The 20869-nt window shown below is 35.7% G+C and overlaps 1 pseudogene; it reads left to right on the top strand.

Moving 5' to 3' along the window:
* The first annotated feature begins 913 nt into the window (after positions 1-913).
* Positions 914-16773, top strand: LOC116582750 (annotated as a pseudogene).
* Positions 16774-20869: the final 4096 nt, after the last annotated feature.

The following is a 20869-nucleotide window of genomic DNA, read 5'->3' as shown; positions in this document are numbered from 1 at the left end:
AACAAAAGATACCAATAATAAGTCAAAAGATTAAGTCAGTAATCAAAAAGCTCTTAACACAGAAACTCCAGAGCTAGACAGGTGAATTGTGCCAAACCCTTATAAAGTGACTACCAAGCCTCAAACTCTTGCAAAATGTCGAAGAGGACACATTTTCACTCTTTCTATGAAGCCAACAATGCCTTAATACCAAAACCAGATAAAAGAATACACTGACATTCCTGATGAATATAGATGCAAAAATTCTCAACAAAATATCAGCAATCTGAATTCAAGAACACATTAACAGAATTATACACCATGAGCACTGGGAATTATCTCTGGATGTAAGGGTAGTTCAACATATACAAATCAATAAATGCAATTCAGCACATCACAAAGAAAAGATAAAAATCATGCAAAGGATGATCTCAATAGATGCCGGAAAAGCATTTGACAAAAATACATCTTTTTTTGATAAAAAAAAAAAAAACTTTAGCAGATTGAGTATAGAAGGAATGTACCTCAACATAAGAAAAGCTGTTTGTGATAAATCCACTGCTAACATTATAATCAATGGAGAGAAACTGAAAGCGTTTTCTCTGTGATCAAATATAAGACAAGGTCGCCAATTCTCACTACTCCTATTCAACAGAGGACTGCAAGTACTCACTAGAGCAATTAAGCCAGCCAAAGAAATAAAAGGCATCTAAATCGAGAATGAAGAAGCAACATTATCACTATTTGCTGGTAATATGATCTTAAAAATAGAAAAACCAAAAAAGTTATGAAAACACTTTTGGAATTAAGCAATGATTTCAGTAAAGTGGCAGGTTATAAAATCAACTGTTTAAAAAAAGAAGAGCAAATTGGTCATTCTAAAGGGAGGGGTGGTGGAGGCATCTGGGAAAAGTAACTCAAAACCCAGACAAGCATGACTACAATGAGGTATGAGTTCATCCCCACAGGCATGACTATAAACAAAGAGGTAAATAATAAGAGGTGGCAAGATACAGAAAATTGAAACCATTGAAGGTTACAGGTGGGAATTGTTTCACATTGTTTCAGTCATCAAACGTAGAGTTACCATATGACCTAACAATTCTACTTCTAGATATAAATGGAAGAGAAAGAAACTCAGGCCCCACAAACCATTTACATCTATCTTTTGCATCTTAAGTTTTCCACTTGCCATAAAAACAGTTTATATAATGTATTTACTTTGAGATGTAGGAGTTATATTTTAACTTCCTAATTGATTTCTCCTTGGATATAAATACAAGTAATGACAACATAGAAGTGGAATTTGAAAAAAAGCAGAATGTCTACGGAAAGGATTTCAGTTTTGTGCTGCTATAGTTAAGTTGCTACTTCAGCTCTAGGAGTTGTGGAAAGGTGATTCTCTGACCCACAGAATATAGACACTGGATCCTTACAAAGAAAATCTTGGTTGAACTTGTCCAGAGAGGTCACAAAGTGACTGTTCTGACACCTTCAGCTTCTGTTCTTATTGATCCCAACAACAATCTCCTCTTAAATTTGAGATATGCCCTTCATCTTTAAGTAAAAATGATACTGAGGGGGGCACCTGGGTGGCTCAGTGGGTTAAAGCCTCTGCCTTCGGCTCAGGTCATGATCCCAGGGTCCTGGGATCGAGCCCCACATCAGGCTCTCTGCTCAGCAGGGAGCCTACTTCCCTTCCTCTCTCTCTGCCTGCCTCTCGGCCTACTTGTGATCTCTGTCTGTCAAATAAATTAAAAAAAAAAAAAATTTTAACAACAACAACAAAAATGATACTGAGGTTTCTATGATGCAACTGGTCAATAAATGGATAAATGGTCTACCAAAATATACCTTTTGGACATGTTTTTCCACTAATGCAAGAAGCCGTTTGGAAATGTTCTCACTGTCTTGAGAAACTCTGCAAAGATGCAGAGTTTAGGGCCCCCCGGGTGACTCAGTTGCTTGAGCAATCGCCTTCAGCTCAGGTCATGATCCTGGAGTCCTGGGTGACTCAGTTGCTTGAGCAATCGCCTTCAGCTCAGGTCATGATCCTGGAGTCCTGGGATCAAGTCCTGCATCAGGAATCCCTGCTCAGCAGGGGGTCTGCTTCTCCCTCTGCCCTTCCCCCCTCATGCTCACTCATTCTCATTCTCTCTCTCTCAAATAAATAAGAAAAATCTTAAAAAAAAATGCAGAGATTAAACAAGAGAGTTATGATAAAACTACAAGAATCAAGGTTTGATGTCATTCTTGCAGATGCCATTGGACCCTGTGGTGTGCTGCTGGCTAAGCTACTTAAAATATCTTTAGTGCACAGTCTTTGCTTCTCTCCCGGGTATGCATTTGAAAAGTATAGAGGAGGATTTCCTTTCACTCCATCTTATGTACATGTTACCAAGTCAGAATTAAGTGAGCAAATGACATTCATGGAGAGAGAAGAAAGTATGATATATGTGCTTTATTTTGACTTTTGGTTCCAAACATTTAATGAGAAGAGTTGGGATCAGTCTTACAGTGAAGTAGTAGGTAAGTCATGTTTTTAACTAGTAGCATGAAGTCTTAAGTCTAAGAGGTTCAGAAGGCAACTTTGTATAAAGTTAAAGGAAATTGTCTTTTGTAAGTGAAATGATGAAAACATAAAATGATCTGTCAGTCTCACAAGGTATAATGGAATGTTTAAATTATAAGGTCAGTTAAGACCCTGTCGTCCATTACTAATACAGAACACGCCAAGTATAAACCACAAATTGAAGCAATCACGTATTTGTTCTTGTTCATTTGTTTGTAACAGGCTTTATCTTAAGGAGGATTTTTATGTCCACAGCAATATTAAGTAGAGATTCACCTTAAATGCCCTGTCCCCCCACATTCATCCCTCCCTGTATTATCAACACCTCCCAGCAGAGGAAACATGTGTTACAACTGATTCAATTATATGGACAGATCATTATCCTCCAAATTCCATAGTTCGGATTAAGGTTCCTTCCTGGGGTTGTACATTTGATAAGTCTGGACAAAGGAGTAATGCTATGTATTCACCACTATAGTGTTGTACAGAGTAGTTTCAGTACCCTAAAAATTCTCTATGCTCTTTCTAGTCATTCTACATATAAATTTTACTGTATTTTTTTATAGAAGGCATTAGAAATTCCATGTACTATCTTTATCAAAGCAGACATTTAGACTTAAGATTTACATATTTCTAGCACAACTATCTATGGAGCATTGGAGGAAATTGTTTTCTCCTTGTTTAGTTTCCTTTAAAAATTAAACTGTCTTGTCATATTGTTTGAAGGCTCCTTCAGAACTGAAAGGTATAGAGGCTCTATCCCAGATTCAGGAACCTATAATTTGAAGTTACTAATGGTTGCATGTTCCTTAACTAAATACTTACAAACCTTGTTGAAGTGTGGACACACACATTATTAGTCTAAATTTTTTCAAAATTACACCCTCCATCAAAGAGAAAATGAGCCAAAATGAAGGGTGAACATATCTATTTCCATACTTTATGATAATTTCCAGCTACTTTTGCAAATATTCTTATTTAATGCACAAATATTATTAAGCTCTTAACATGAACCTGATAGAGTAAAAGCTATACGCTCAAGAACTTCACAATGTTTTTGGAAAATCTGGGATCAAATGGCTTGCTAAATTGTAAGAAACTAGACTACAGCACTCTAGGAAAAAGTGTTTCCATGAGTGTGGTAGGATTAATTGACAAGATGAATTCAGTTTTTGCATTTGCATTCATTACTTTTGCAGCTACACAGAGAAAACAAATGCGTGTTAAATATTGTAGTGGCTTAAGTTTAAAAATTATTAATGATTATGAATGAGTGCATGTGACATTAGAGATGAAAGTCTATTGCATTTTTTCTTTTGTATGTATATTTATGAACAATATGTATATTTACATATTTTAATTTTTAAACCATAGGCACTTTCTTTTTTCCTTTTCTAGGTTTCATTTCATTTCATTCTTTTTTTCATTAACATATAATATATTGTTAGCCACATGAGGTACAGGTCTGTGAATCATCAGGCATACACACTTCACAGCACACCCCAAAGCACATACCCTCCCCAATGTCCATAAGCCAACTTACCATACCCTACACCTTGCCTCCAAGCAACCCTTAGTTTCTTTGGTGAGATTAAGTGTCTCTGATGTTTTATCACCCTCCTGATCCCATCTTGTTTCATTTTTTTCCTTCTGTAACCGCCAAAATCTCCACATAGATTCTCAAATACCTCATATCAGGGCGATCATATGATAATTGTCTTTCTCTGATTGACTTACTTCACTCAGCATAATACCCTCTAGTTCCATCCATGTCCTTGCAAACGACAAGATTTCATTTCTTTTCATGGCTGCATTTTATTCCATTTTATATATGTACCACATCTTCTTTATCCACTCAGGTGTTGATGGACATCTAGGTTCTCTCCCTAATTTGGCTATTGTGGAGATTGCTGCTATAAACGTTTGGATGTGCATGCCCCTTCAGATCACTATATTTGTATCTTTAGGGTAAATACCCAGAAGTGTGATTGCTGGGAAGTAGGGTAGCTCTATTTTCAACTTTCTGGAGAAACTCCATGCTGTTTTCCAGAGTCGCTGCACCAGCTTTCATTCCCACCAGCAGTGTAGGAGGGTTTTCCTTTCTCCACATCTTCACCAAGCATCTGCCATTTCCTGAATTGTTAATTTTAGTCATTCTGACTGGTGTGAGGTGGTATCTCATTGTGCTCTTTGTTCTTTCGGTGTTGAGTTTGATAAGTTCTTTATAAATATTGGATACTAACCTTTTATCTGATATGTCATTTGCAAATATCTTCTCCCATTCTGTTGGCTGTCTTTTGGTTTTGTTGACTGTTTCCTTTGCTGTGCAAAAGTGTTCGATATTGATCAAGTTCATTTGTGCCTTGTTTCTCTTGCCTTTCATGATGTTTTTAAGAAGAAGTTGCTGTGGCTGAGGTCAAAGAGGTTGCTGCCTGTGTTCTATTCAAGGATTTTGATGGATTCCTTTCTCACACAGAGGTTTTTCATCCATTTGGGGTCTATTTTTGTGTGTGTTGTAAGGAAATGGTCCAGTTTCATTCTTCTGCATATGGATGTCCAATTTTCCCAACTCCATTTGTTGAAGAGACGTTTTGTTTTGTTTTGTTTTGTTTTGTTTTCCCATTGGAAAAAGATTTCTTTCTTGCTTTGTCAAAGATTAGTTTACCATAGAGGTGAGGGTCTATTTCTGGGCTCTCTATTCTGTTCCATTAATCTATGTGTCTGTTTTTGTACCAGTACCATACTGTTTTGATGATGACAGCTTTGTAATAGAGCTTGTAGTTTGGAATTGTGATGCCACCATCTCTGGCTTTCTTTTTCAACATTTCTCTGCCTATTCGGGTTCTTTTCTGGTTCCATATAAGTTTCAAGGTTCTTTTTTCCATTTTTTTGAAAAACAGGGAATGTATTTTGATAGGGATTGTGTTAAACATGTAGAATGCTTTAGGTAGCATAGACATTCTCACAACATTTGTTCTTCCAATCCATGAGCGTGGAACATTTTTCCATTTCTCTGTGTTTTCTTCAATTTCTTTCATGAGTACTTTATAGTTTTCTGTGTATAGATTCTTCACTTCTTTGGTTAGATATATTCCTAGCTATCTTATGGTTTGGGGAGCAATTATAAATGGGATTGACTCCTTAATTTCTCTTTCTTCTGTCTTGTTGTTGGTGCATAGAAACACAACTGATTTCTGTGTATTCATTTTATATCCTGACACTTTACTGAATTCCTGTACAAGTTCTAGCAGATATGGAGTGGAGTCTTTTGGGTTTCCCACATATAGTATCATATCATCTGCAAAGAGTGATAGTTTGACTTCTTCTTTGCTGATTTAGATGCTTTTAATATCTTATTGTTGTCTGATTGCTGAGGCTAGGATTTCTACCACTATGTTGAGTAGCAGTGGTGATAATGGACATCCCTGCCCTGTTCCTGACTTAAGCAGAAAGTTCTCCGTTTTTCTCCATTGAGAATGGTATTCGCTGTTAGTTGTTCATAGATGGCTTTGACGTTATTGAGGTATGTATGCTCTATCCATACACTGTGAAGAGTTTTGGTCAAGATAGGATGCTGCACTTTGTCAGTGCTTTTTCAGCATCTATTGAGAAGATGATCTGGTTCTTGTTCTTTCTTTTATTAATGTATTGTTTCACTTTGACCAATTTGCAGATGTTGAACCAACCTCACAGCCCAGGAATAAATCCCACTTGGTCGTGGTGAATAATCCTTTTAATGTACTGTTGGATCCGATTGGCTAGTATTTTGGTGAGAATTTTAATATCTGTGTTCATCAAGGACATTGGTCTGTAGTTCCCTTTTTTGATAGGGTCTTTGTCTGGTTTTAGGATCAAGATAATGCTGGCTTCATAAAATGAGTTTGGAAGTTTTCCTTCCATTTTTATTTTTTGGAACAGTTTCAGGAGAATAGGAATGAATTCTTTAAATGTTTGGTAGAATTCCCTTTGGAAGCCATCTGGCCCTGGGCTCTTGTTTGTTTGGAGATTTTTGATGACTGTTTCAATCTCTTTATTGGTGATGGGTCTGTTCAGGTTTTCTATTTTTTCCTGGTCCAGTTTCAGTAGTTTATGCATCTCTAGGAATGCATCCATTTCTTCCAGTTGTCAAATTTCCTAGCATGTAGTTGTTCATAATATGTTCTTATAATTGTTTGTATTTCTTTGGTGTTGGTTATGATCTCTCCTCTTTCATTCATGATTTTATTTATTTGGGTCCTTTCTCTTTTCTTTTGGATAAGTGTGGCCAGGGGTTTATCAATCTTATTAATTCTTTCAAAGAACCAGTGCCTTGTTTCATTGATTTCTTCTATTTTTTTGTTTTTGTTGTTGTTTGTTTCCATTTCATTGATTTCTGCTCTGATCTTTATTATTTCTCTTCTACTGCTGGGTTTAGTCTTTATTTGCTGTACTTTCTCCAGTCCCTTTCGGTATAGAGTTAGGTTGTGTATTTGAGACATTTCTTGTTTCTTGAGAAAGCTTTGTATAGCTATATATTTTCCTTTCAGGACTGCCTTTGTTGTGTCCCATTGATTTTGAACAGTTGTATTTTGATTATCATTTGTTTCCATGATTTTTTTCAATTCTTTCCTCTGTACATTGCTGTGAGTTTGGTGTTAAAGTATCCTACTATTATTATGCTATTATCAATGTGTTTAATTTTGTTATCAATTGGTTTATCTATTTGCTACTCTCATGTTAGGAGCATAAATATTTACAGTTGCTAGATCTTGTTGGATAGACTCTTTAATATGCTATAGTGTCCTTCATCTCTTATTAAACTCTTTGGTTTAAAATCTAGTCTTCTTTAAGGATTGCTACCCTCACATGATAAGTAGTTCTCTAGCCCCTCAAATTCAATATGGAGGTGTCTTTAGATCTAAAATGAGTCTCTGGTAAACAACATATGGATGAGTCTCTCTTGTTTATCCAATCTGCTACCTTGTGTCTTTTGACTGGAACATTTAGCCCATTTAATAGAGCAACTATTAAAGATATGAACTATTAAATTATATGAATTTTGTGCCACTGTGTTACCTGTAAAGTTACTATTGCTGTATATGGTCTCTTTTCCTTTCTAGTCTTTGTTCTTTTTGGGCTCTCTCTTTGCTTAAAGTATTTCCTTTAATATTTTTTGCAGGGCTGTTTAGTGATCACATTCTTTGCATTTCTGTTTGTCCTGAAAGCTCTTTTCCTCTCCTTCTGTTTTGAATGACAGCCTTGCTGGATAAAGTATTCTTGGCTGCATATTTTTCTCATTTAGCACCCTGAATTTATCATACCAGTACTTTGCCACAGGTCTCTGCAAACAGGTCTGCTCCCAGCCTTATTTTTCTACCTTTGCAGGTTATGGACTTCTTGTCCTCTGCTGCTTTCAGGATTTTCTCTTTCTCTTTGTGATTTGTAAGTTTCAGTATTATATATCAGGTTGTTGTCCTGTTTTTATTGATCTCGAGGGGTGTTCTCTGTGTCTCCTAGATTTTGATGTCTGTTTCCTTCCCCAGATTAGGGAAGTTCTCCACTATAATTTGCTGCAATATACCTTATGACCTCTCTTTCCTCTTCTCCTGGGGTCCCAATTATTCTTATATTGTTTTGCTTTATGATATCATTTATCTCTCAAATTCTCCCCTCATGATCCAGTAGTTGTTAATCTCTCATTTTCTCTGCTTATTTATTCTCCAACATTTGGGCTCTCTGTCACTAATTTTCTCTTCTGCCTCATCCAACCCAGCAGTTAGAGCCTCCATTTTTTTATTGCATCTCATTAATAACTTTTTTTTATTTTGACCTGATTATAGTTCCTTTATTTCTACAAAAATATCTTCTGTTTTTCTCAACCTCAACTAGTATCTTTAAAATTGTTATTTTGAATTTTAGTTCTGACATCTTGATTATACCCATATTGATTAAGTCCCTGGCAGTCAGTACAGCCTCTTGTTCTTTTTTTGAGGGCTGTGTTCTTCCATCTTGTCATTCTGTCCAAAGGATAGATAAATGAGAGAACAAAATAAAGAAATAGCAACAACCCCAGAAAAATTTACACTAAACATATCATAAGAGATCAGAAACAAACAAAGAGAGAGAGTGAGAAGGAGTAAGAGAATATAATATAAACAGGTGACTAGCACGGAGCAATACACTAGATCCCAGAGTTATTTTAGTCTCTTTCTTAGAAGAAAGTAGATCCCCAATTTGAAAAGAAAAAAAAAATTATATATATATATATATATATATATATATATATATATATACATACACACAGACAGATAAAGGAAGCAATAAATGAAGAAAATATATATGTAAAACTAAAAATTAGAAAGACTTAAAATACTTTGATAAAATAAGAAATTAGTTGAAAAGGGAAAAAGAATTATTGGAGGACTAAAGAATCATGAGAAAAAACCATGAACTCTATATAGTATTTTCTCCCAGTCATAAGTTTCAGAGTTCTGTGTAATGGGTAAACCTACTATTAGCTAGAAGTTTCTGCTGGTCTTTTGGGGAGAAGGCTGTTGTGCTGATTCTCAGGTGACCTTGCCACCAGTGGACAGCCTAACCCTTGCCAGGGCACCAGGCTCAATTTAAGTAGCTCTGGATATCTGGAGCAGGTAGGGGGAATGAAAATGGTGGCAACCAATCTCTAGCTTGGGAGCTTAAAGTTCATGCCTCCAACTCTTCAGTGAGCCCTCACAGAAAAACAGTCAATCTCTCTTCTCTCCTTCATTTCTGTTCACAATCTGTGTTCACCTAGCCTGTGACCAAGCATCTTTATATTTAATACATGACCTGTTTTGAGTCTGCAACTGTGCTCTTCTCTGAGGGAAGGGAGGGAGATCTGGGCCATGGTTCTGCTGTTTGCTGGATTCCACTTGTAGAGTGATCACCTGACCATGTTGTGATGAGTGGTTTATGGAACACGGAGCTGCAAGCCCACTCCTGGTCTTGCTGATTGTGTCTGCTTCCCCTCTCTCATGCCTGGGAACTCTGCCACATTCATGCACAGTTTTTTCTGTGACTCCAGGGATCCTGAGACCATACTGTCCCCCTTAGCATTCCACCCGTCTTTGCCACCTGAGTGCCTTTCAAACAGGGAGACACCCCCTCAATGAAGCAGACTTCTAAAAGTGCCAATTTTGTGCTTCTTTGGTAGCCAGCTGACAGAGGTTCCCATTACCCACAGTTTGTTGACACATATATTGTCTCAGATTCACATCTCCGCACCTCCTACCTTGCAAAATGTGATTGTTTTTCTATTTGAAAATTGCAATGATTTTTTTCTTAGATCCCCAGTTAAGTTCACTGGTGTTTGGAATTGTTTGATAGATATCTAGCTGAACTCCAGGGACCAGATGAAAGGAGGGTCCCCTACTCCTCCACCATCTTCCTTCTCTAGCCCTTGGTTTATTTTCTGTCTGAAAATAAACTTACATATAATTAACTGTGTTTTTCTTTCTTTTTCTTTTTTTTTTTTGAATTCCATATTGTATTAATGCTCCCTTTCACTTCACATCTAGAAACCATATTATTCTAGAAGACCTAAACTTATTTTTCCCTTAGTAGCTTATCTGTAAATTGGTGAGGTGATTTTCTTATTTAACTTATAGGCTAATCCTTCCACCTAATCCTTTGTCTTCTCCAGGAAGATCCACTACTTACGTGAGTCTCTGAGGAGAGCTGAAATTTGGCAAATTCAAACATTTTGGGATTTTGATTTTCCTCATCCATACCTACTTAATTTTAAATTTCTCAGAGAATTTCATGACAAGCCCACCGAATCTTTATATAAGGTAAGATTATTATGTTGAAAGATTTTTGTATTCCTTGTGATATGACTCCTGATTTTCCTTTAAAGATTACTGTCTTAGTAACAGAGATGTGATACTGAACATCTTTGGTTGGTCACTCTACTTCCATTTTCCATGTCAGAAGGGCTCTTAAGATATAAAAAGGTGTTTTAAGCATTCTATTGAGAAATTAAACTGAAAAATGGCATGATTGATGTATATCTCAAAATATTATTTCTATAATATGGATAATGGATCAAAGTGACAGGAAAGTAGAGCCACAAAAATCACTAAGGAGACTGCTGCAATCTTCCTAAACAAGCTGATGGATTTATAAACACAGGTAATTATCATAATGGTAGAGAGATAAGCATGCTTTCCTCAGAATCTTTAGGGTAAGTTCTACATTATTAATGACTGAAAGGAAGTAAGAGTGTAAAGAAAGTAAGGAAAGAAGGAAGTCCCCTGGATTTCCATTTTGAATGTTTATTTTATAGTGATCATTTCTAATGATATAGGAAACTTATGGAGTTAGAATTTGTTTAAAATTAATACAATGAGCTTTATTTTTTTTAATATTTACTAAGAGGAATAATACCACTTAGTAGGATTTTCAAGTAGAATTTTCTAGAAGTCATTGGATAAGATAGGTATCAAGCTTAGCAAACAGAAAAGGAAATATTGAGGGTCATCAGCATAAACTAGAGTTCATGAGAATGAGAGAAAATATTTAAATTTTCATTGATTTTTTTATCAACCTGAAAACAGGTTCCTTTTGACATGAAAAAGAAAATTATATTTTATCACATTCCTAAATCTTCCAAGAAAAATATGTAGAGTGCTAGGGATGTTGGAAGGAAATGATATTGAGAAACAGAAGAACTATTTAACTATCAATAGAGAGTGAGGAGAAAAATCTTTATTAACTTGTACTGTGAGAATATTAACCAAATCCTTTTAAGAAGGTTGCAGAATAAATGATGTTCTCAGAATTCTCAATTTCTATTTATAGGAAAATGTATATTGATGAAATTTCACTTCAGGATTATGAATGCCCCTTTTCTTGCCAATCAAGTTACAGCTGCAAACCAAGATCTATTAAGACTTAATATAATCAACCAATTTCTAACTAGAGATATCAAAATAGAAGTGACAATTTCTCTGGCTCTCTAGATAATCTCCCATTCTAAATAAATTATCATCGAATTCCACTTTTACACACATACACACAAACACACACACACACAAAAAAGTCACATAATTACATACTTTCATAAAATCATATTAGATAAATAGAGGAAGAGGGAGGAAATTATCCCAGTTTACCTTTTTTTTTTTTGCCTTTAAAAAATTTTTTTTTTAAGATTTTTAGTTATTTATTTGATAGAGAGAAATCACAAGTAGGCACAGAGGCAGGCTGGGGAGGGGGGAAGCAGGCTCCCCGCTGAGCAGAGAGCCTGATGTGGGGCTCCATCCCAGGACCCTGAGATCATGACCTGAGCTGAAGGCAGAGGGTTAAACCACTGAGCCACCCAGGCGCCCCTAAAAAAATTTTTAATACAAAAATACTCATATACAGTTTTTCAAACACAACGTGCCACTTTAAATGCTATTTTTCCCCTGACTGGCAGCTCTCACGTCTACAGTTCAGTTTGTTACCCCCCAGAAGGAATTTCAAGTTTTTAAGTCTGTGCAAACCGGTGAGAGCGCCGAGTGTTCCTGAAAGGAGCCTGACCTCATCCTGCAGGAACCAGCGAACACCGACAGGCACACTTCAGTTCGTGTTTCATTTCTGACAGGGCATTTCACATCTCAACAGGGTACGGCAGACACCATGACGCCCGTGACAGCAATTCACTCTAGTGCCTAACGCCCAACACTGCTGTTCGGAGGATCAAGAATTTGGCAAGAGTCATTTGTGTTAATTTTCATCAAACAGGCTTATCTGTAATTCCTGGAAATACGGTAGTTCTGGAAGGTGGGCACTGCACCCCTGTGGTTTGTACGTCAGGATCAGAACTTGAGAGGCATCTGAGGCGCAGACCTGAGCAGGTGGGAGGCCCGGGAGGTGGGGTGTCGCATGCGCTTCCTCGCGGGACAGGGCAGACAGTCTCCCATGAGCTATGGGTGCCACACTCAATTCCCCATAGTGGTTGCATGTCATGAGTGCCAGGGTGGACACGTCCCTGGGCCCCACGCCCGGAAACGTGCTGGCGCGGACGGGCGCGACCTCACCTGCTAGGGCTGCGGTGCCGGCCATTCCTGATGCTGGAGAATCAGGAGATGTTGGGGCAATTTTCATTTTGTTTCTGCTTCACGTTCATGACAAAGGACTGAAGGGGATACTCAGAAAAAACGACTCCCCCCAACTGAGCTCTCCCTCAGACTCAGTTGAGCGCATCAGCCCCCATAGGAAGCCTTGTACTCAGATTCATAAACCAGTTTTCTAGAGATTTTCAAAGTTAGTCTTATTTGCTCATTAGTTCAACAGTTTTTGGAAAGAGGATAACCATATTTAAAATTTTTTCAGTATTTCCTTCAGAAAGATTGTAGAAGAATTTGAAAATATCAAAGTGACTCAAAAATCACAAGATTTTACTCCATCAAATACAAACCTCTTAATAAGAAGTTTGTGCATCATGACTAGCAATCATTCTTATGGTGATTATGTGAGATTAGCATTGAATACAGAGATTGAAAAGCAATGAGGGGGAAAAATACTAATTCAAAATGATACATACACCTCTATATTTATGGCAGCATTAATTACAGTAGCCAAGATATGGAAGCAGTGCAAGTGACCTTTGAGGGTGAATGGATAAAGATGTGGTACATACATACAATGGAATATTATTCAGCCATAAAAAGAATAAAATCTTGCCATTTACAATGGCATGGGTGGAGCTAGAGAGTATAATTCTAAGTCCAATAAGAGAAAGACAAAGAACATATGATTTCACTCATATGTGAAATTTAGGAAACGGAAAAAAATGAATAAAGGGGAAAAAAGAGGATGCAAGACAAAGCAAGAAACAGACTTTTAATTACAGCAAGTGATGGTGACCAGAGGAGAGGTGGGCTGGGGGATGAGTGAAATAAGTGATGGGGATTAAAGACTGCACTTGTCTTGTTGAGTACTGGGTGATGTATGGAATTGTTGAATTGTTATATTGTATATATATATTTGTTAACATTATTTGTTAATTGCCAAGAATTATAAAATAAAAACAAGAAAAAAGCAATGAGGGGTCCTTTGACCAAGAACTCAATGAATTTAGTATACATATAAATATATATGTATATACTTATGTACATAAACACAAACGCATATAAATATGATACATATATAAAGCTTCATCCAAACTTTATATATTTGGGGACATGAATCAATATAAATATTAAGATAATAATTTCTGAGATGTCTGAAATATTCCACAATATTAACAAAGCTAAAAGTGCAAGTTTACTTTGACATCATCTCGTCTCTGATCACATAACAGCCTTTAATTTGGGAACAGGGTGATTTCAGAGATGCCACAAAAGTCTAGAGGACATTATTCTTATATAATATGATGTGACTGGCCCAATGCCAGAGTTTACAGAGGCCAACTTGTATAGCTACAAATGGCAGTGGCTTACTTTACAGAGACAACTAATATCAGTTCTGTACTCAGTCTCAAATTAAGGATATGTAACTCATGTTCACTCAATTGGGAACTTTTATACATCAGGAAGAGAGACAATCACTGTCTCTTCAAAGTAGTTTATAATTATTGAGGCAGTTTAAATATGTTATCTCCTTTTATAATATGTTACTATATATTACAATTCTAATAAATATTTTCCTAGCCCTATTAATAAGGGAAGACTTAAACATGAGAAAGACCATGGAAACCATATTTTTTAAAAGAGCAGATAACACAGTAATAACTTATTAGGTATACACTGTTATGATAATAATCTCAGAAACCCAATTCAGACCCATTCCAAGGATTTCTTTTGAAGTATATTTCTACAAGTTTGCAAATCTCTCAGTTTTTAATAAAATTAAACCTGGGAAGTAACAGTGTCCATCAATCATGAAAAGTGCTGTATTCTTATCACCTAATCCTTTTGTATAATGGCTTGGTCCCATGGCTATTCAGTAATCAATGTTTAGGTACATAAGCTATAAGTTTTAGATATGTTTATACTTCTTCCTAAAGAGCCTGGATGGCAAAAAGAGAGAAAGAGAGAGAGAGACTGGTTGGCTCTAGGTGTCACGTAAAAACAATCTAACCACGTCTCTGCCAATTCTCTTGAATCCTCATTTTACAATGCAAGTGAACTTTATTTTATTCCCTGTAATGCTACACCTTTGTCATACAAAGAATTTTTTCTCTGCAGGAAATAGAAGAATTTGTGAAGAACTCAGATGACAGTCATATTCTGGTGTTTTCCTCTGGGTAAAGTGATTCAAAATCTCACAAACGAAAAGCCCAACCTCATTGCCTCTACCTATGCCCAGATTCCACAGAAGGTAATTATAACCTTTGATTCTGCTGGACAGCTATTTACCAATTGGAAAGAGAGTGTGGCTAATGGTGTCTTTCCCTTTAAAGTTAAATCTCCTTTCACATGTAACATAAAAGAGAAATTATTAGTAAAAATTGGTAAAACATTACAATAACATGTGTAGGCACACTTGAGCCCTGCCTACTGAGCCTTGCCATTAGTATGGAAACATATTTTTTTGGAATCATTTGTTTTTACTATGATAGAGATGAAAAAATTAAGCACACTGCTCATGTTTTAGTATTTGAAATCTTAAGGCCTGGGCTGACTTCTCCCCAAATAGACCTGAAGTATATTCACTTCAAGGACTACGAAAAGGTAGAAGTGGCATAACAAAGAGAGAGCTAAATCATGGTCAAAAATATCTTCCACATCTTTGGTTGTATTAGGATTTGATCCATTGCAGTTTGGCATAAAAGCAGAAGCCTACATTCATATAGTCTTTCTCATTAATTAGCATTTTCTAGAATGAAAAGGTAATTGAAATGCTAGTTATAAACAAAATAATTTGTTGAACAATGGAATATCAGCAAACCCACTATGTCATTCTTACCTAAAATTAAAAGAAAAGAAAAAAAAAGAAAAAAAATTTTTTAAGAAAAATTAAAAAAAAAAAAGAAAAGAAAAAAGATGCAAAAGGAAGTAGGAAGAAAAGGAGTGGGGAAAGATAACCAATCTGAAAGATGGTAGCTACACTTATGGTGAGCATAGCTTAAGGTATAAATTTGTCAAATCATGATGTTATACATCTAAAATTAATGTAACATTGTGTATCAACTATACTTCGATTAATAAATGATAACAGACAAAATATATACTTAATAGATGACTGATGCAAGCACTTTTTAAAAAATGATTATAAATAGTTCCATTCTGCCTTTCAGTGTTTCATCTATATATTCTTATCTCAATTACCACCTAAGGCAGGGTGGGTGCATAACTTATAAATAACTCTACAACCTTAAAATGTCATTATCCTTTGAATTGTGAAATATATGCAGTGCCTTCCACAGGCTTTATGGAGATAGAAAGAAAAGAAACTGGCCACATTAGGAACAAATACTCAGCTCCATGATTGGATACCCTAGAATAATCTTGGTAAGATTATGGGAAATTAAAGCTGTAGAGTTGGAGGATGGATAAGATGAATAATTGTTTAACAATAAATTCAACTTATTTAACAATTGTTAAGTGTTTCTCATTTTTACCTCAGTTTTGAATGATACAATTAAAGATGTGGTCATTACTCTGTGAATCACCAGGTTTACACACTTCACAGCGTAATGACCACATCACGGGGTGTGGTGCAAAAATAATGAATACTGTTATGCTGGAAATAAAAAATAAAAAATAAAAAATAAATAAATAAATATAATGTTTTAAAAAAAAAAAAGATGTGGTCATTACTTATTACAGATTCATATGTCCTATAATTAAAAAAAAAATCAGACAACACAGAAGGAATTAAGGCTTCCTTTTTCTGGGATACAGTTTTCTGCAGTAATGATGTGCCTAGGTTTTGTAGAAAATACTGTCGCTTTCGGTGACTAATCCCATAAGTCTTCCCCTTCTCTCTCTTGAATCCTGTTAACCTATTACAATGAAATCTTCACCCACTGCTAATTCTAACCCCGAACTAGGTCATCCCCAAACCAAAACACTTCTCATTCATGGTGGAATATATGGGATCTATGAAGCTGTTTATCATGGGGTCCCTTTGTGGGGCTTCCCATGTTTCCTGATCAGCATAATAACATCCTCCATATGAAGATCAAAGGAGCTGCTATGGAGGGGAACATCAGTACAATGACAAGTGAAGAGCTTCTCAGTGCTTTGAGAACAGTCATTAATGATCCTTCATAAGTACTAGTGTTTTCTAGAGGATTATCATTGGTTGTGTTGTGCACCGCATGAGAAAATGTTAGCACTCATGTTTAAGAACCTTTCAGTGGATCTTTTCCCACAATCTTGGGTCATCACTAACTTGATCTTTGAAATATCCTGAAAGTGATATTTCATATAGTACCAAACTTCCTTCTTGGGAAAAAATAGGCTTAAATTAATAACAGGTATATTTAATTTTTTCTATGTCTGCATTTAACCATATTCTGTTAATACTATATTTCTTTTTCATTTCCCCCACTATACTTGTTAAAATCCTATGCAAAGACCAGAGTTCATATAACAAGAATATCTATGGACCTAAGATTGTTTAGTTTTTAGAATGTGTACCCAAGACTAACTTTAGCAAAATTTTATTAATTTCTTTGTATTTTTCTTCCAGTTACAAATATAATGTCACAAGACTATCAAGGATTCACCACAATTGGCTTATAAAACCTTTGGATAGATCAAGCAGGTGCCCCACTGTCAGGATGGCTAATATGAGCAATACAAGAAACAACAGGTGTTGGCGAGGATGCAGAGAAAGGGGAGAATTCTTGCATTTTTTGTGGGAATGCAAACTGGTGCAACCACTCTGGAAAACAGAATGGAGTGTCCTCAAAAAGTTAGAAAATAGAAATACCCTATAATTCAGTAATTGCACTGCTAGGTATTTACCCAAAGGATACAAAACATACAGATTTGAAGGGGTACATGCAGCATCCTGTGTTTATTGTAGCATTAGCAACAAGAATGAAAGTATGGAAAGAGCCCAAATGTCCATCTGATAAGTGAATAAAGAAGAAGTGTATATAGATATATATATAGATAGATAGATAGATATAGATATAGATATAGATAGAGAGATATCTGTATATAGATATCTATATAAAATATTACACGGCCACGAAAAAGAATAAAATTTTGCCATTTACAATGGCACGGATGGAGCTGGAGTGTATTGTGCTTAGTTAAATAAGTGAGAGAAAGAAAAATACCATATGAATTCACTCATTTGTGGAATTTAAGAAAACAGAAGAACATATGGGAGGGGGGGAAATGGAGAAAGGAAAATAAACCATAAGAGACTCTTTAACTATAGAGAACAAACTAAGGGTTGGTGGAGGGAGACAGTTGGGGGATGAGCTAGATGGGTGAAGCGTACTAGTATGGAGGGCACTTGTTAGGATGAGCACCGGGTGTTATATGTTAGTAATGAATCACTGAATTCCACTCCTGCAGTCAATACCACACATATGCTAATTAGCTAGAATTTAGGTGAAGATTTGGATTTTAAAAAAGTCAAAGAAAGTTGATATGGATGAAGGAAGAAAGTAGAGTAACAAAATTAAAATACTAGTCAGGATATTTTGGGGGCGATTTCAGAGAATATAGATTTTAACATATATAAAAGAGAAAGTTATTGAAGTATTCTACTAAATACTGACATCCTCTGAAATAGACTTTTTTAAAATCCAGAACTTTTATTTGTAGAAACTGGGTTACAGCAGTGTGAAAATGCAGTTAGGGATATTAGAAGGCTATTGCAGGAAATCCAACTTGGGTATGAAAATGGCTAGGATTAAAGTCATAGTAAAAACTGACAAAGAATAGATCGATATACAACTTGGGAGTAGAATTTATAGATATGGTGATCAACTGAATAATTGCTCAATCTTATTTTTATTAGTCAAACTCTTATTAAATTGAAAATAATTATGTTATGATATATTTACTGTAGACTAATTACTTGGAAAAAAATCAACTTTTTAAGCAAAAGAAATAGATGAAGTCATTGTCCTAAATATCTTTGGATCCATTTCTACAAGAGGTAGTGGCTTCCAGGTGTGGGAATCCAAGCAAAAAATAAAATGGAATTTTACAATAAAAGATCCTGTACAAGAAAGCAATGAAATTAAAATTGGATGTGCTGCAAGGAAGAATAAGACTATCAAGTTACCTTTTACATGACTTGCCTTTTCCATTCTATCTCTTTTTACTATAACATGAATCTGATCTAGAATCAGAACTTGAATTCATATCTGTAATAAAAGCAAAAGAAAAAGTTTATTCTTTTTCTCTTAAAGATAGACACGACTTAGCAGAAAGCGCACTGAATTTAGCATGAGACTATTTGGATTTACATCTTCTCCCTGCCCTAATGCACATAATCTGAATTTGGCAAAGGTGATTTCTCTTCCTGAGATTCCTAACAGTGTTGTCAGTGAGAGAAATACTAGAAAGACTATTCTGTTCAAATGAACATTGAATAAAACCAAAGAAAAATTTAATAAAAAAAAGTCCAGGCTTAATTGAATATGCATCACATGGTGATGGATTTTCTTTTTTTCCTTTTTTTTTTTAAGATTTTCTTTATTTATTTGAGAGACAGAGATCACAAGTAGGCAGAGATACAGGCACAGAGGAGGAAGCAGGCTCCATTCTGAGCAGAGAGCCTGACATGGGGCTTGATCCCAGGACCTGGGGATCATGACCCAAGCCGAAGGCAGACTTTAACCCACTGAGCCACCCAGGCGCCCTTGTGATGGATTTTCTTAAGATCATTTAGAAATTATTCTCAATTTGTGTTTAAGCCTTTTTATTTTCATATCTTCTAAAAGAAAAACTAACTTATTTTGTTGTTACTGATATTTTTAACAAATCACCTGCATTCGATCTTAACCCATAAACAAAATATGTACTTTAAAGTTCAGCTCAACCTGCTATAAATTGATTAGAGCATCAAGGAAGAGATTTCTGGGATTGTGAACTTGGTTTCAGCCCAGGTTTAGTTAGAGCAAGAGCTGATCATGATGACTACGGAAGGTTTCTATGTTCTTTCCATGCGGCATCTGTGTTTCTTCAGCTCCGGAAAGACTGGGGAAGTACTTGTATGGTCCTCAGATTCCAGTCACCGGATCAATATAAAAGTTATTCTGGATCAGCTCTAGCTTCATGGACTTGAGATAATTATCTTGGTGCCTTCACCAAATCATCTATTTCATCATACCAAGATCCCCTTTAATGTGGAGATCCTTAAACTTTCAATAACTAAAGAAAGTCTCATAGTAGAGCTTGATACCATTCTTTACATGGCTTCTTTTGAACTGCCAAACTTTCACGGTGGGACAGACAAGCAAAACTGAGACAAATGAGCAAGAGATTTTTCAAGAATGTGACAGTGTGATCACAAATAAAGAGTTACTCAGCAGGCTACAGGCAGCTAAGGTTGATAACTGTTTTGCTGATTCCTTAAGCTTTTGTGGGGAGTTGTTGGCTGAGCTCCATAATATTCCATTTAACTATTCTTTTTGGTTTTCTTATGGGAATGTCATTGAGAGACTGTGTGCTCAACTTTCCACCCCATCTTCATGTTTCCTGGCAGCACATCAGGACTGAGAGACAGCAGGACTTTTGTACAGAGGCTGGAGAATTGGTTATTCTACATAATGAATGATATTGTGTTTTTATATTTTATATTTCTAGAATGGGATGTATATTAGAGCAAAATTTTAGCTGAAAGAAATTTGCATGAAATTAGGATTCTTACATTACATGTAAAATGTATTTATCTGACTGTATAAAAACTTTAAAATGGTATTAGGTGAGGATCCAAGCTTCTGCAGTTAAACAGTTTTAAGTGAAAAAAAATATTCATTTTTGATGATTGAGTACTTACAAATGATTGGGAAAAAATAAATCTTCTCTATATTTACACATAAATCCTGACTTCTGTACTAATTTTTTTGGAGTATCTATAAAACCATGAGTGCTTAATCTGAGCAGTGTGCTTAGTATCCATAATGTGGGACTATTTCTCTCTTGTTTACTCCTGCTTTCATATACTCTGTTTTCTTTCCGACTAATTTGCTTTTTCTCAGGCTTTCTGTTTGGATCCAGTGTAGGTTGTGTTGTTAGTTCTAAGCCTTATCATGTGATGAACACAAACCTAGAAAATAAATATATCTTGGTTTCATCTGCTCTTCTCTCCCAAATGGTAAAATATGAAAGATTTTCTCTGAAGGACCCGGTTCCCAGACTTATATTTCTCATTATTTTGTTTTTGTTGTTGTAT

The sequence above is a fragment of the Mustela erminea genome, chromosome 2, assembly GCF_009829155.1.
Source record: "Mustela erminea isolate mMusErm1 chromosome 2, mMusErm1.Pri, whole genome shotgun sequence".
Lineage (NCBI taxonomy): Eukaryota > Metazoa > Chordata > Mammalia > Carnivora > Mustelidae > Mustela > Mustela erminea.
Note: the sequence above shows the minus strand (reverse complement) of the source record. Positions and strands in the feature narration are given on the sequence as shown.